The following is a 12809-nucleotide window of genomic DNA, read 5'->3' on the forward strand; positions in this document are numbered from 1 at the left end:
AGCAGCCTATGGAAGATGATGGGCTGTCGCCCGGCTGGCTGTGTGTTGCCCTTTTTGTTTTTCCATCCCCAAAGGCCGCAGCCTCTTCTAGGTGGTCTCCCTGGGCCAAGGGAGGGCTGCGGCCATGGCGGTAGGTCGGGAGGAGGCCCTTGCCCAGTATACACTGGCTTCTCTTCAGAACGTAAAAATCTTTCGCCTTTTACTAAAGATTTCCGTGGAGAGGAGCAAAACTGAGTTTTGTGGCAATTTTTGCATGCTCCAGCTTGCTGGGGCTTCCTTCATTTGGTTGAACAACAGAATGAGTGGGGGGTGGGCTTTCAGTGGGAGACTGAATCCTGTGGTTGGTTGGGAGGTGGCCCTCATTTGAATATTGTGGCCATGGACGGCCCCCTTCTGGGGAGCTGGAAGTGTAAGTGACGCTCTGGCAGCAGGATGGACCAGAACATGGAGCAGCCTATGGAAGATGATGGGCTGTCGCCCGGCTGGCTGTGTGTTGCCCTTTTTGTTTTTCCATCCTCAAAGGCCGCACCCTCTTCTATGTGGTCTCCCTGGGCCAAGGGAGGGCTGCAGCCATGGCGGTAGGTCGGGAGGAGGCCCTGGCCTAGTATTCTCTGCCGTCTCTTCAGAACGTAAAAATCATTCGCCTTTTACTAAAGATTTCCGTGGAGAGGAGCAAAACTGAGTTTTGTGGCAATTTTTGCATGCTCCAGCTTACTGGGGCTTCCTTCATTTGGTTGAACAACAGAATGAGTGGGGGGTGGGCTTTCAGTGGGAGACTGACTCCTGTGGTTGGTTGGGAGGTGGCCCTCATTTGAATATTGTGGCCATGGACGGCCCTCTTCCGGGGAGCGGGAAGTGTAAGTGACGCTCTGGCAGCAGGATGGACCAGAACATGGAGCAGCCTATGGAAGATGATGGGCTGTCGCCCGGCTGGTTGTGTGTTGCCCTTTTTGTTTTTCCATCCCCAAAGGCCGCACCCTCTTCTAGGTGGTCTCCCTGGGCCAAGGGAGGGCTGCGGCCATGGCGGTAGGTCGGGAGGAGGCCCTTGCCCAGTATACTCTGGCTTCTCTTCAGAACGTAAAAATCTTTCGCCTTTTGCTAAAGATTTCCGTGGAGAGGAACAAAACTGAGTTTTGTGGCAATTTTTGCATGCTCCAGCTTGCTGGGGCTTCCTTCATTTGGTTGAACAACAGAATGAGTGGGTGGTGGGCTTTCAGTGGGAGGTAGCCCTCATTTGAATATTGTGGCCATGGACGGCCCCCTTCCGGGGAGCGGGAAGTGTAAGTGATGCTCTGGCAGCAGGATGGACCAGAACATGGAGCAGCCTATGGAAGATGATGGGCTGTCGCCCGGCTGGCTGTGTGTTGCCCCTTTTGTTTTTCCATTCCCAAAGGCCGCAGCCTCTTCTAGGTGGTCTCCCTGGGCCAAGGGAGGGCTGCGGCCATGGCGGTAGGTCGGGAGGATGCCCTTGCCCAGTATACTCTGGCTTCTCTTCAGAACCTAAAAATCTGTCGCCTTTTACTAAAGATTTCCGTGGAGAGGAGCAAAACTGAGTTTTGTGGCAATTTTTGCATGCTCCTGCTTGCTGGGGCTTCCTTCATTTGGTTGAACAACAGAATGAGTGGGGGGTGGGCTTTCAGTGGGAGACTAACTCCTGTGGTTGGTTGTGAGGTGGCCCTCATTTGAATATTGTGGCCATGGACGGCCTCCTTCCGGGGAGCGGGAAGTGTAAGTGATGCTCTGGCAGCAGGATGGACCAGAACATGGAGCAGCCTATGGAAGATGATGGGCTGTCGCCCGGCTGGCTGTGTGTTGCCCTTTTTGTTTTTCCATCACCAAAGGCCGCACCCTCTTCTAGGTGGTCTCCCTGGGCCAAGGGAGGGCTGCGGCAATGGCGGTAGGTCGGGAGGAGGCCCTTGCCCAGTATTCTTCGGCTTCTCTTCAGAACGTAAAAATCTTTCGCCTTTTACTAAAGATTTCCGTGGAGAGGAGCAAAACTGAGTTTTGTGGCAATTTTTGCATGCTCCAGCTTGCTGGGGCTTCTTTCATTTGGTTGAACAACAGAATGAGTGGGGGGTGGGCTTTCAGTGGGAGACTGACTCCTGTGGTTGGTTGGGAGGTGGCCCTCATTTGAATATTGTGGCCATGGACGGCCCCCTTCTGGGGAGCTGGAAGTGTAAGTGACGCTCTGGCAGCAGGATGGACCAGAACATGGAGCAGCCTATGGAAGATGATGGGCTGTCGCCCGGCTGGCTGTGTGTTGCCCTTTTTGTTTTTCCATCCCCAAAGGCCGCAGCCTCTTCTAGGTGGTCTCCCTGGGCCAAGGGAGGGCTGCGGCCATGGCGGTAGGTCGGGAGGAGGCCCTTGCCCAGTATACTCTGGCTTCTCTTCAGAACGTAAAAATCTTTCGCCTTTTACTAAAGATTTCCGTGGAGAGGAGCAAAACTGAGTTTTGTGGCAATTTTTGCATGCTCCAGCTTGCTGGGGCTTCCTTCATTTGGTTGAACAACAGAATGAGTGGGGGGTGGGCTTTCAGTGGGAGACTGAATCCTGTGGTTGGTTGGGAGGTGGCCCTCATTTGAATATTGTGGCCATGGACGGCCCCCTTCTGGGGAGCTGGAAGTGTAAGTGACGCTCTGGCAGCAGGATGGACCAGAACATGGAGCAGCCTATGGAAGATGATGGGCTGTCGCCCGGCTGGCTGTGTGTTGCCCTTTTTGTTTTTCCATCCCCAAAGGCCGCAGCCTCTTCTAGGTGGTCTCCCTGGGCCAAGGGAGGGCTGCGGCCATGGCGGTAGGTCGGGAGGAGGCCCTTGCCCAGTATACACTGGCTTCTCTTCAGAACGTAAAAATCTTTCGCCTTTTACTAAAGATTTCCGTGGAGAGGAGCCAAACTGAGTTTTGTGGCAATTTTTGCATGCTCCAGCTTGCTGGGGCTTCCTTCATTTGGTTGAACAACAGAATGAGTGGGGGGTGGGCTTTCAGTGGGAGACTGAATCCTGTGGTTGGTTGGGAGGTGGCCCTCATTTGAATATTGTGGCCATGGACGGCCCCCTTCTGGGGAGCTGGAAGTGTAAGTGACGCTCTGGCAGCAGGATGGACCAGAACATGGAGCAGCCTATGGAAGATGATGGGCTGTCGCCCGGCTGGCTGTGTGTTGCCCTTTTTGTTTTTCCATCCTCAAAGGCCGCAGCCTCTTCTAGGTGGTCTCCCTGGGCCAAGGGAGGGCTGCGGCCATGGCGGTAGGTCGGGAGGAGGCCCTTGCCCAGTATACTCTGGCTTCTCTTCAGAACGTAAAAATCTTTCGCCTTTTACTAAAGATTTCCATGGAGAGGAGCAAAACTGAGTTTTATGGCAATTTTTGCATGCTCCAGCTTGCTGGGGCTTCCTTCATTTGGTTGAACAACAGAATGAGTGGGGGGTGGGCTTTCAGTGGGAGACTGAATCCTGTGGTTGGTTGGGAGGTGGCCCTCATTTGAATATTGTGGCCATGGACGGCCCCCTTCTGGGGAGCTGGAAGTGTAAGTGACGCTCTGGCAGCAGGATGGACCAGAACATGGAGCAGCCTATGGAAGATGATGGGCTGTCGCCCGGCTGGCTGTGTGTTGCCCTTTTTGTTTTTCCATCCCCAAAGGCCGCAGCCTCTTCTAGGTGGTCTCCCTGGGCCAAGGGAGGGCTGCGGCCATGGCGGTAGGTCGGGAGGAGGCCCTTGCCCAGTATACTCTGGCTTCTCTTCAGAACGTAAAAATCTTTCGCCTTTTACTAAAGATTTCCGTGGAGAGGAGCAAAACTGAGTTTTGTGGCAATTTTTGCATGCTTCAGCTTGCTGGGGCTTCCTTCATTTGGTTGAACAACAGAATGAGTGGGGGGTGGGCTTTCAGTGGGAGACTGAATCCTGTGGTTGGTTGGGAGGTGGCTCTCATTTGAATATTGTGGCCATGGACGGCCCCCTTCTGGGGAGCTGGAAGTGTAAGTGACGCTCTGGCAGCAGGATGGACCAGAACATGGAGCAGCCTATGGAAGATGATGGGCTGTCGCCCGGCTGGCTGTGTGTTGCCCTTTTTGTTTTTCCATCCCCAAAGGCCGCAGCCTCTTCTAGGTGGTCTCCCTGGGCCAAGGGAGGGCTGCGGCCATGGCGGTAGGTCGGGAGGAGGCCCTTGCCCAGTATACTCCGGCTTCTCTTCAGAACGTAAAAATCTTTTGCCTTTTACTAAAGATTTCCGTGGAGAGGAGCAAAACTGAGTTTTGTGGCAATTTTTGCATACTCCAGCTTGCTGGGGCTTTCTTCATTTGGTTGAACAACAGATTGAGTGGGGGGTAGGCTTTCAGTGGGAGACTAACTCCTGTGGTTGGTTGTGAGGTGGCCCTTATTTGAATATTGTGGCCATGGACGGCCTCCTTCCGGGGAGCGGGAAGTGTAAGTGATGCTCTGGCAGCAGGATGGACCAGAACATGGAGCAGCCTATGGAAGATGATGGGCTGTCGCCCGGCTGGCTGTGTGTTGCCCTTTTTGTTTTTCCATCACCAAAGGCCGCACCCTCTTCTAGGTGGTCTCCCTGGGCCAAGGGAGGGCTGCGGCAATGGCGGTAGGTCGGGAGGAGGCCCTTGCCCAGTATTCTCCGGCTTCTCTTCAGAACGTAAAAATCTTTCGCCTTTTACTAAAGATTTCCGTGGAGAGGAGCAAAACTGAGTTTTGTGGCAATTTTTGCATGCTCCAGCTTGCTGGGGCTTCTTTCATTTGGTTGAACAACAGAATGAGTGGGGGGTGGGCTTTCAGTGGGAGACTGACTCCTGTGGTTGGTTGGGAGGTGGCCCTCATTTGAATATTGTGGCCATGGACGGCCCCCTTCCGGGGAGCGGGAAGTGTAAGTGACGCTCTGGCAGCAGGATGGACCAGAACATGGAGCAGCCTATGGAAGATGATGGGCTGTCGCCCGGCTGGCTGTGTGTTGCCCTTTTTGTTTTTCCATCCCCAAAGGCCGCAGCCTCTTCTAGGTGGTCTCCCTGGGCCAAGGGAGGGCTGCGGCCATGGCGGTAGGTCGGGAGGAGGCCCTTGCCCAGTATACTCTGGCTTCTCTTCAGAACGTAAAAATCTTTTGCTTTTTACTAAAGATTTCCGTGGAGAGGAGCAAAACTGAGTTTTGTGGCAATTTTTGCATACTCCAGCTTGCTGGGGCTTTCTTCATTTGGTTGAACAACAGAATGAGTGGGGGGTGGGCTTCCAGTGGGAGACTAACTCCTGTGGTTGGTTGTGAGGTGGTCCTCATTTGAATATTGTGGCCATGGACGGCCTCCTTCCGGGGAGCGGGAAGTGTAAGTGATGCTCTGGCAGCAGGATGGAAGATGATGGGCTGTCGCCCGGCTGGCTGTGTGTTGCCCTTTTTGTTTTTCCATCACCAAAGGCCGCACCCTCTTCTAGGTGGTCTCCCTGGGCCAAGGGAGGGCTGCGGCAATGGTGGTAGGTCGGGAGGAGGCCCTTGCCCAGTATTCTCCGGCTTCTCTTCAGAATGTAAAAATCTTTCGCCTTTTACTAAAGATTTCCGTGGAGAGGAGCAAAACTGAGTTTTGTGGCAATTTTTGCATGCTCCAGCTTGCTGGGGCTTCTTTCATTTGGTTGAACAACAGAATGAGTGGGGGGTGGGCTTTCAGTGGGAGACTGACTCCTGTGGTTGGTTGGGAGGTGGCCCTCATTTGAATATTGTGGCCATGGACGGCCCCCTTCCGGGGAGCGGGAAGTGTAAGTGACGCTCTGGCAGCAGGATGGACCAGAACATGGAGCAGCCTATGGAAGATGATGGGCTGTCGCCCGGCTGGCTGTGTGTTGCCCTTTTTGTTTTTCCATCCCCAAAGGCCGCAGCCTCTTCTAGGTGGTCTCCCTGGGCCAAGGGAGGGCTGCGGCCATGGCGGTAGGTCGGGAGGAGGCCCTTGCCCAGTATACTCTGGCTTCTCTTCAGAATGTAAAAATCTTTCGCCTTTTACTAAAGATTTCCGTGGAGAGGAGCAAAACTGAGTTTTGTGGCAATTTTTGCATGCTCCAGCTTGCTGGGGCTTCCTTCATTTGGTTCAACAACAGAATGAGTGGGGGGTGGGCTTTCAGTGGGAGACTGACTCCTGTGGTTGGTTGTGAGGTGGCCCTCATTTGAATATTGAGCCCATGGACTGCCCCCTTCTGGGGAGCGGGAAGTGTAAGTGACGCTCTGGCAGCAGGATGGACCAGAACATGGAGCAGCCTATGGAAGATGATGGGCTGTCGCCCGGCTGGCTGTGTGTTGCCCTTTTTGTTTTTCCATCCCCAAAGGCCGCAGCCTCTTCTAGGTGGTCTCCCTGGGCCAAGGGAGGGCTGCGGCCATGGCGGTAGGTCGGGAGGAGGCCCTTGCCCAGTATACTCTGGCTTCTCTTCAGAACGTAAAAATCTTTCGCCTTTTACTAAAGATTTCCGTGGAGAGGAGCAAAACTGTGTTTTGTGGCAATTTTTGCATGCTCCAGCTTGCTGGGGCTTCCTTCATTTGGTTGAACAACAGAATGAGTGGGGGGTGGGCTTTCAGTGGTAGACTGAATCCTGTGGTTGGTTGGGAGGTGGCCCTCATTTGAATATTGTGGCCATGGACGGCCTCCTTCTGGGGAGCTGGAAGTGTAAGTGACGCTCTGGCAGCAGGATGGACCAGAACATGGAGCAGCCTATGGAAGATGATGGGCTGTCGCCCGGCTGGCTGTGTGTTGCCCTTTTTGTTTTTCCATCCCCAAAGGCCGCAGCCTCTTCTAGGTGGTCTCCCTGGGCCAAGGGAGGGCTGCGGCCATGGCGGTAGGTCGGGAGGAGGCCCTTGCCCAGTATACTCTGGCTTCTCTTCAGAACGTAAAAATCTTTCGCCTTTTAGTAAAGATTTCCGTGGAGAGGAGCAAAACTGAGTTTTGTGGCAATTTTTGCATGCTCCAGCTTGCTGGGGCTTCCTTCATTTGGTTGAACAACAGAATGAGTGGGGGGTGGGCTTTCAGTGGGAGACTGAATCCTGTGGTTGGTTGGGAGGTGGCCCTCATTTGAATATTGTGGCCATGGACAGCCCTCTTCTGGGGAGATGGAAGTGTAAGTGACGCTCTGGCAGCAGGATGGACCAGAACATGGAGCAGCCTATGGAAGATGATGGGCTGTCGCCCGGCTGGCTGTGTGTTGCCCTTTTTGTTTTTCCATCCCCAAAGGCCACAGCCTCTTCTAGGTGGTCTCCCTGGGCCAAGGGAGGCCTGCGGCCATGGCGGTAGGTCGGGAGGAGGCCCTTGCCCAGTATACTCTGGCTTCTCTTCAGAACGTAAAAATCTTTCGCCTTTTACTAAAGATTTCTGTGGAGAGGAGCAAAACTGAGTTTTGTGGCAATTTTTGCATGCTCCAGCTTGCTGGGGCTTCCTTCATTTGGTTGAACAACAGAATGAGTCGGGGGTGGGCTTTCAGTGGGAGACTGAATCCTGTGGTTGGTTGGGAGGTGGCCCTCATTTGAATATTGTGGCCATGGACGGCCCCCTTCTCGGGAGCTGGAAGTGTAAGTGACGCTCTGGCAGCAGGATGGACCAGAACATGGAGCAGCCTATGGAAGATGATGGGCTGTCGCCCGGCTGGCTGTGTGTTGCCCTTTTTGTTTTTCCGTTCCCAAAGGCCGCAGCCTCTTCTAGGTGGTCTCCCTGGGCCAAGGGAGGGCTGCGGCCATGGCGGTAGGTCGGGAGGAGGCCCTTGCCCAGTATACTCTGGCTTCTCTTCAGAACGTAAAAATTTTTCGCCTTTTACTAAAGATTTCCGTGGAGAGGAGCAAAACTGAGTTTTGTGGCAATTTTTGCATGCTCCAGCTTGCTGGGGCTTCCTTCATTTGGTTGAACAACAGAATGAGTGGGGGGTGGGCTTTCAGTGGGAGACTGAATCCTGTGGTTGGTTGGGAGGTGGCCCTCATTTGAATATTGTGGCCATGGATGGCTCTCTTCTGGGGAGCTGGAAGTGTAAGTGACGCTCTGGCAGCAGGATGGACCAGAACATGGAGCAGCCTATGGAAGATGATGGGCTGTCGCCCGGCTGGCTGTGTGTTGCCCTTTTTGTTTTTCCATCCCCAAAGGCCGCAGCCTCTTCTAGGTGGTCTCCCTGGGCCAAGGGAGGGCTGCGGCCATGGTGGTAGGTCGGGAGGAGGCCCTTGCCCAGTATACTCTAGTTTCTCTTCAGAACGTAAAAATCTTTTGCCTTTTACTAAAGATTTCCGTGGAGAGGAGCAAAACTGAGTTTTGTGGCTATTTTTGCATGCTCCAGCTTGCTGGGGCTTCCTTCATTTGGTTGAACAACAGAATGAGTGGGGGGTGGGCTTTCAGTGGGAGACTGACTCCTGTGGTTGGTTGGGAGGTGGCCCTCATTTGAATATTGTGGCCATGGACGGCCCCCTTCCGGGGATAGGGAAGTGTAAGTGACGCTCTCGCAGCAGGATGGACCAGAACATGGAGCAGCCTATAGAAGATGATGGGCTGTCGCCCAGCTGGCTGTGTGTTGCCCTTTTTGTTTTTCCATCCCCAAAGGCCGCAGTCTCTTCTAGGTGGTCTCCCTGGGCCAAGGGAGGGCTGCGGCCATGGCGGTAGGTCGGGAGGAGGCCCTTGTCCAGTATACTCTGGCTTTTCTTCAGAACGTAAAAACCTTTCGCCTTTTACTAAAGATTTCCGTGGAGAGGAGCAAAACTGAGTTTTGTGGCAATTTTTGCATGCTCCAGCTTGCTGGGGCTTCCTTCATTTGGTTGAACAACAGAATGAGTGGGGGGTGGGCTTTCAGTGGGAGACTGACTCCTGTGGTTGGTTGTGAGGTGGCCCTCATTTGAATATTGTGGCCATGGACGGCCCCCTTCTGGGGAGCGGGAAGTATAAGTGACGCTCTGGCAGCAGGATGGACCAGAACATGAAGCAGCCTATGGAATATGATGGGCTGTCGCCCGGCTGGCTATGTGTTGCCCTTTTTGTTTTTCCATCCCCAAAGGCCGCAGCCTCTTCTAGGTGGTCTCCCTGGGCCAAGGGAGGGCTGCGGCCATGGCGGTAGGTCGGGAGGAGGCCCTTGCCCAGTATACTCTAGCTTCTCTTCAGAACGTAAAAATCTTTCGCCTTTTACTAAAGATTTCCGTGGAGAGGAGCAAAACTGAGTTTTGTGGCAATTTTTGCATGCTCCAGCTTGCTGGGGCTTCCTTCATTTGGTTGAACAACAGAATGAGTGGGGGGTGGGCTTTCAGTGGGAGACTAAATCCTGTGGTTGGTTGGTAGGTGGCCCTCATTTGAATATTGTGGCCATGGACGGCCCCCTTCTGGGGAGCTGGAAGTGTAAGTGACGCTCTGGCAGCAGGATGGACCAGAACATGGAGCAGCCTATGGAAGATGATGGGCTGTCGCCCGGCTGGCTGTGTGTTGCCCTTTTTGCTTTTCCATCACCAAAGGCCGCAGCCTCTTCTAGGTGGTCTCCCTGGGCCAAGGGAGGGCTGCGGCCATGGCGGTAGGTCGGGAGGAGGCCCTTGCCCAGTATACTCTGTCTTCTCTTCAGAACGTAAAAATCTTCCGCCTTTTACTAAACATTTTCGTGGAGAGGAGCAAAACTGAGTTTTGTGGCAATTTTTGCATGCTCCAGCTTGCTGGGGCTTCCTTCATTTGGTTGAACAACAGAATGAGTGGGGGGTGGGCTTTCAGTGGGAGACTGAATCCTGTGGTTGGTTGGGAGGTTGCCCTCATTTGAATATTGTGGCCATGGACGGCCCCCTTCTGGGGAGCTGGAAGTGTAAGTGACGCTCTGGCAGCAGGATGGACCAGAACATGGAGCAGCCTTTGGAAGATGATGGGCTGTCGCCCGGCTGGCTGTGTGTTGCCCTTTTTGTTTTTCCATCCCCAAAGGCCGCAGCCTTTTCTAGGTGGTCTCCCTGGGCCAAGGGAGGGCTGCGGCCATGGCGGTAGGTCGGGAGGAGGCCCTTGCCCAGTATACTCTAGCTTCTCTTCAGAACGTAAAAATCTTTCGCCTTTTACTAAAGATTTCAGTGGAGAGGAGCAAAACTGAGTTTTGTGGCAATTTTTGCATGCTCCAGCTTGCTGGGGCTTCCTTCATTTGGTTGAACAACAGAATGAGTGGGGGGTGGGTTTTCAGTGGGAGACTGAATCCTGTGGTTGGTTGGGAGGTGGCCCTCATTTGAATTTTGTGGCCATGGACGGCCCCCTTCCGGGGATCGGGAAGTGTAAGTGACGCTCTCGCAGCAGGATGGACCAGAACATGGAGCAGCCTATAGAAGATGATGGGCTGTCGCCCGGCTGGCTGTGTGTTGCCCTTTTTGTTTTTCCATCCCCAAAGGCCGCAGCCTCTTCTAGGTGGTCTCCCTGGGCCAAGGGAGGGCTGCGGCCATGGCGGTAGGTCGGGAGGAGGCCATTGCCCAGTATACTCTGGCTTCTTTTCAGAACGTAAAAATCTTTCGCCTTTCACTAAAGATTTCCGTGGAGAGGAGCAAAACTGAGTTTTGTGGCAATTTTTGCATGCTCCAGCTTGCTGGGGCTTCCTTCATTTGGTTGAACAACAGAATGAGTGGGGGGTGGGCTTTCAGTTGGAGACTGACTCCTGTGGTTGGTTGTGAGGTGGCCCTCATTTGAATATTGTGGCCATGGACGGCCCCCTTCTGGGTAGCGGGAAGTATAAGTGACGCTCTGGCAGCAGGATGGACCAGAACATGAAGCAGCCTATGGAAGATGATGGGCTGTCGCCCGGCTGGCTATGTGTTGCCCTTTTTCTTTTTCCATCCCCAAAGGCCGCAGCCTCTTCTAGGTGGTCTCCCTGGGCCAAGGGAGGGCTGCGGCCATGGCGGTAGGTCGGGAGAAGGCCCTTGCCCAGTATACTCTAGCTTCTCTTCAGAACGTAAAAATCTTTCGCCTTTTACTAAAGATTTCCGTGGAGAGGAGCAAAACAGAGTTTTGTGGCAATTTTTGCATGCTCTAGCTTGCTGGGGCTTCCTTCATTTGGTTGAACAACAGAATGAGTGGGGGGTGGGCTTTCAGTGGGAGACTGAATCCTGTGGTTGGTTGGGAGGTGGCCCTCATTTGAATATTGTGGCCATGGACTGCCCCCTTCTGGGGAGCTGGAAGTGTAAGTGACGCTCTGGCAGCAGGATGGACCAGAACATGGAGCAGCCTATGGAAGATGATGGGCTGTCGCCCGGCTGGCTGTGTGTTGCCCTTTTTGTTTTTCCATCCCCAAAGGCCGCACCCTCTTCTAGGTGGTCTCCCTGGGCCAAGGGAGGGCTGCGGCCATGGCGGTAGGTCGGGAGGAGGCCCTTGCCCAGTATACTCTGTCTTCTCTTCAGAACGTAAAAATCTTTCGCCTTTTACTAAAGATTTCCGTGTAGAGGAGCAAAACTGATTTTTCTGGCAATTTTTGCATGCTCCAGCTTGTTGGGGCTTTCTTCATTTGGTTGAACAACAGAATGAGTGGGGGTTGGGCTTTCAGTGGGAGACTGACTCCTGTGGTTGGTTGGGAGGTGGCCCTCATTTGAATATTGTGGCCATGGATGGCCCCCTTCCGGGGTGCGGGAAGTGTAAGTGACGCTCTGGCAGCAGGATGGACAAGAACATGGAGCAACCTATGGAAGATGATGGGCTGTCGCCCGGCTGGCTGTGTGTTGCCCTTTTTGTTTTTCCATCACCAAAGGCCGCACCCTCTTCTAGGTGGTCTCCCTGGGCCAAGGGAGGGCTGCGGCCATGGCGGTAGGTCGGGAGGAGGCCCTTGCCCAGTATTCTCTGGCTTCTCTTCAGAGCGTAAAAATCTTTCGCCTTTTACTAAAGATTTCCATGGAGAGGAGCAAAACTGAGTTTTGTGGCAATTTTTGCATGCTCCATCTTGCTGGGGCTTCCTTCATTTGGTTGAACAACAGAATGAGTTGGGGGTGGGCTTTCAGTGGGAGACTGACTCCTGTGGTTGGTTGGGAGGTGGACCTCATTTGAATATTGTGGCCATGGACGGCCCCCTTCCGGGGAACGGGAAGTGTAAGTGACGCACTGGCAGCAGGATGGACCAGAACATGGAGCAGCCTATGGAAGATGATGGGCTGTCGCCCGGCTGGCTGTGTGTTGCCCATTTTGTTTTTCCATCCCCAAAGGCCGCAGCCTCTTCTAGGTGGTCTCCCTGGGCCAAGGGAGGGCTGCGGCCATGGCGGTAGGTCGGGAGGAGGCCCTTGCCCAGTATACTCTGGCTTCTCTTCAGAACGTAAAAATCTTTCGCCCTTTACTAAAGATTTCCGTGGAGAGGAGCAAAACTGAGTTTGTGGCAATTTTTGCATGCTCCAGCTTGCTGGGGCTTTCTTCATTTGGTTCAACAATAGAATGAGTGGGGGGTGGGCTTTCAGTGGGAGACTGACTCCTGTGGTTGGTTGTGAGGTGGCCCTCATTTGAATATTGTGGCCATGGACGGCCCCTTCTGGGGAGCTGGAAGTGTAAGTGACGCTCTGGCAGCAGGATGGACCAGAACATGGAGCAGTCTATGGAAGATGATGGGCTGTCGCCCTGCTGGCTGTGTGTTGCCCTTTTTGTTTTTCCATCCCCAAAGGCCGCAGCCTCTTCTAGGTGGTCTCCCTGGGCCAAGGGAGGGCTGCGGCCATGGCGGTAGGTCGGGAGGAGGCCCTTGCCCAGTATACTCTGGCTTCTCTTCAGAACGTAAAAATCTTTCGCCTTTTACTAAAGATTTCCGTGGAGAGGAGCAAAACTGAGTTTTGTGGCAATTTTTGCATGCTCCAGCTTGCTGGGGCTTCCTTCATTTGGTTGAACAACAGAATGAGTGGGGGGTGGGTT

The 12809-nt window shown here is 53.9% G+C and overlaps 29 non-coding genes across 29 annotated transcripts; all 29 read left to right on the top strand.

Moving 5' to 3' along the window:
* The first annotated feature begins 158 nt into the window (after positions 1 to 158).
* Positions 159 to 274, top strand: LOC141260102 (U5 spliceosomal RNA). The gene has a single exon (XR_012318861.1). It is a non-coding gene; the product is annotated as a U5 spliceosomal RNA (small nuclear RNA).
* A 332-nt stretch (positions 275 to 606) lies between these two features.
* Positions 607 to 722, top strand: LOC141260585 (U5 spliceosomal RNA). Its single transcript, XR_012319328.1, has one exon. It is a non-coding gene; the product is annotated as a U5 spliceosomal RNA (small nuclear RNA).
* Positions 723 to 1054: 332 nt separating this feature from the next.
* On the top strand, positions 1055 to 1170 carry LOC141260353 (U5 spliceosomal RNA). The gene has a single exon (XR_012319110.1). It is a non-coding gene; the product is annotated as a U5 spliceosomal RNA (small nuclear RNA).
* Positions 1171 to 1477: 307 nt separating this feature from the next.
* Positions 1478 to 1593, top strand: LOC141260544 (U5 spliceosomal RNA). Its single transcript, XR_012319291.1, has one exon. It is a non-coding gene; the product is annotated as a U5 spliceosomal RNA (small nuclear RNA).
* Positions 1594 to 1925: 332 nt separating this feature from the next.
* On the top strand, positions 1926 to 2041 carry LOC141260270 (U5 spliceosomal RNA). Its single transcript, XR_012319028.1, has one exon. It is a non-coding gene; the product is annotated as a U5 spliceosomal RNA (small nuclear RNA).
* Positions 2042 to 2373: 332 nt separating this feature from the next.
* LOC141260157 (U5 spliceosomal RNA) lies at positions 2374 to 2489 on the top strand. The gene has a single exon (XR_012318916.1). It is a non-coding gene; the product is annotated as a U5 spliceosomal RNA (small nuclear RNA).
* Positions 2490 to 2821: 332 nt separating this feature from the next.
* On the top strand, positions 2822 to 2937 carry LOC141260140 (U5 spliceosomal RNA). Its single transcript, XR_012318899.1, has one exon. It is a non-coding gene; the product is annotated as a U5 spliceosomal RNA (small nuclear RNA).
* A 332-nt stretch (positions 2938 to 3269) lies between these two features.
* On the top strand, positions 3270 to 3385 carry LOC141259835 (U5 spliceosomal RNA). Its single transcript, XR_012318603.1, has one exon. It is a non-coding gene; the product is annotated as a U5 spliceosomal RNA (small nuclear RNA).
* Positions 3386 to 3717: 332 nt separating this feature from the next.
* LOC141259726 (U5 spliceosomal RNA) lies at positions 3718 to 3833 on the top strand. Its single transcript, XR_012318496.1, has one exon. It is a non-coding gene; the product is annotated as a U5 spliceosomal RNA (small nuclear RNA).
* A 332-nt stretch (positions 3834 to 4165) lies between these two features.
* LOC141260092 (U5 spliceosomal RNA) lies at positions 4166 to 4281 on the top strand. The gene has a single exon (XR_012318852.1). It is a non-coding gene; the product is annotated as a U5 spliceosomal RNA (small nuclear RNA).
* Positions 4282 to 4613: 332 nt separating this feature from the next.
* Positions 4614 to 4729, top strand: LOC141260095 (U5 spliceosomal RNA). The gene has a single exon (XR_012318855.1). It is a non-coding gene; the product is annotated as a U5 spliceosomal RNA (small nuclear RNA).
* A 332-nt stretch (positions 4730 to 5061) lies between these two features.
* On the top strand, positions 5062 to 5177 carry LOC141260338 (U5 spliceosomal RNA). The gene has a single exon (XR_012319095.1). It is a non-coding gene; the product is annotated as a U5 spliceosomal RNA (small nuclear RNA).
* Positions 5178 to 5485: 308 nt separating this feature from the next.
* LOC141260307 (U5 spliceosomal RNA) lies at positions 5486 to 5601 on the top strand. The gene has a single exon (XR_012319064.1). It is a non-coding gene; the product is annotated as a U5 spliceosomal RNA (small nuclear RNA).
* A 332-nt stretch (positions 5602 to 5933) lies between these two features.
* LOC141259794 (U5 spliceosomal RNA) lies at positions 5934 to 6049 on the top strand. Its single transcript, XR_012318562.1, has one exon. It is a non-coding gene; the product is annotated as a U5 spliceosomal RNA (small nuclear RNA).
* Positions 6050 to 6381: 332 nt separating this feature from the next.
* LOC141259967 (U5 spliceosomal RNA) lies at positions 6382 to 6497 on the top strand. Its single transcript, XR_012318731.1, has one exon. It is a non-coding gene; the product is annotated as a U5 spliceosomal RNA (small nuclear RNA).
* A 332-nt stretch (positions 6498 to 6829) lies between these two features.
* LOC141260289 (U5 spliceosomal RNA) lies at positions 6830 to 6945 on the top strand. The gene has a single exon (XR_012319046.1). It is a non-coding gene; the product is annotated as a U5 spliceosomal RNA (small nuclear RNA).
* Positions 6946 to 7277: 332 nt separating this feature from the next.
* LOC141260019 (U5 spliceosomal RNA) lies at positions 7278 to 7393 on the top strand. Its single transcript, XR_012318781.1, has one exon. It is a non-coding gene; the product is annotated as a U5 spliceosomal RNA (small nuclear RNA).
* A 332-nt stretch (positions 7394 to 7725) lies between these two features.
* LOC141259750 (U5 spliceosomal RNA) lies at positions 7726 to 7841 on the top strand. Its single transcript, XR_012318520.1, has one exon. It is a non-coding gene; the product is annotated as a U5 spliceosomal RNA (small nuclear RNA).
* Positions 7842 to 8173: 332 nt separating this feature from the next.
* LOC141260332 (U5 spliceosomal RNA) lies at positions 8174 to 8289 on the top strand. Its single transcript, XR_012319089.1, has one exon. It is a non-coding gene; the product is annotated as a U5 spliceosomal RNA (small nuclear RNA).
* Positions 8290 to 8621: 332 nt separating this feature from the next.
* On the top strand, positions 8622 to 8737 carry LOC141260334 (U5 spliceosomal RNA). Its single transcript, XR_012319091.1, has one exon. It is a non-coding gene; the product is annotated as a U5 spliceosomal RNA (small nuclear RNA).
* A 332-nt stretch (positions 8738 to 9069) lies between these two features.
* On the top strand, positions 9070 to 9185 carry LOC141259856 (U5 spliceosomal RNA). The gene has a single exon (XR_012318624.1). It is a non-coding gene; the product is annotated as a U5 spliceosomal RNA (small nuclear RNA).
* Positions 9186 to 9517: 332 nt separating this feature from the next.
* On the top strand, positions 9518 to 9633 carry LOC141260607 (U5 spliceosomal RNA). Its single transcript, XR_012319349.1, has one exon. It is a non-coding gene; the product is annotated as a U5 spliceosomal RNA (small nuclear RNA).
* A 332-nt stretch (positions 9634 to 9965) lies between these two features.
* LOC141260325 (U5 spliceosomal RNA) lies at positions 9966 to 10081 on the top strand. The gene has a single exon (XR_012319082.1). It is a non-coding gene; the product is annotated as a U5 spliceosomal RNA (small nuclear RNA).
* A 332-nt stretch (positions 10082 to 10413) lies between these two features.
* On the top strand, positions 10414 to 10529 carry LOC141260321 (U5 spliceosomal RNA). The gene has a single exon (XR_012319078.1). It is a non-coding gene; the product is annotated as a U5 spliceosomal RNA (small nuclear RNA).
* Positions 10530 to 10861: 332 nt separating this feature from the next.
* LOC141259947 (U5 spliceosomal RNA) lies at positions 10862 to 10977 on the top strand. Its single transcript, XR_012318712.1, has one exon. It is a non-coding gene; the product is annotated as a U5 spliceosomal RNA (small nuclear RNA).
* Positions 10978 to 11309: 332 nt separating this feature from the next.
* On the top strand, positions 11310 to 11425 carry LOC141260371 (U5 spliceosomal RNA). The gene has a single exon (XR_012319128.1). It is a non-coding gene; the product is annotated as a U5 spliceosomal RNA (small nuclear RNA).
* Positions 11426 to 11757: 332 nt separating this feature from the next.
* Positions 11758 to 11873, top strand: LOC141260304 (U5 spliceosomal RNA). The gene has a single exon (XR_012319061.1). It is a non-coding gene; the product is annotated as a U5 spliceosomal RNA (small nuclear RNA).
* A 332-nt stretch (positions 11874 to 12205) lies between these two features.
* On the top strand, positions 12206 to 12320 carry LOC141260294 (U5 spliceosomal RNA). The gene has a single exon (XR_012319051.1). It is a non-coding gene; the product is annotated as a U5 spliceosomal RNA (small nuclear RNA).
* A 331-nt stretch (positions 12321 to 12651) lies between these two features.
* Positions 12652 to 12767, top strand: LOC141260168 (U5 spliceosomal RNA). The gene has a single exon (XR_012318927.1). It is a non-coding gene; the product is annotated as a U5 spliceosomal RNA (small nuclear RNA).
* The last annotated feature ends 42 nt before the right edge of the window (positions 12768 to 12809 follow it).

This window comes from Phyllobates terribilis, unplaced genomic scaffold (genome assembly GCF_046119375.1).
Source record: "Phyllobates terribilis strain yellow unplaced genomic scaffold, ASM4611937v1 Scaffold_3__8_contigs__length_932513732, whole genome shotgun sequence".
Lineage (NCBI taxonomy): Eukaryota > Metazoa > Chordata > Amphibia > Anura > Dendrobatidae > Phyllobates > Phyllobates terribilis.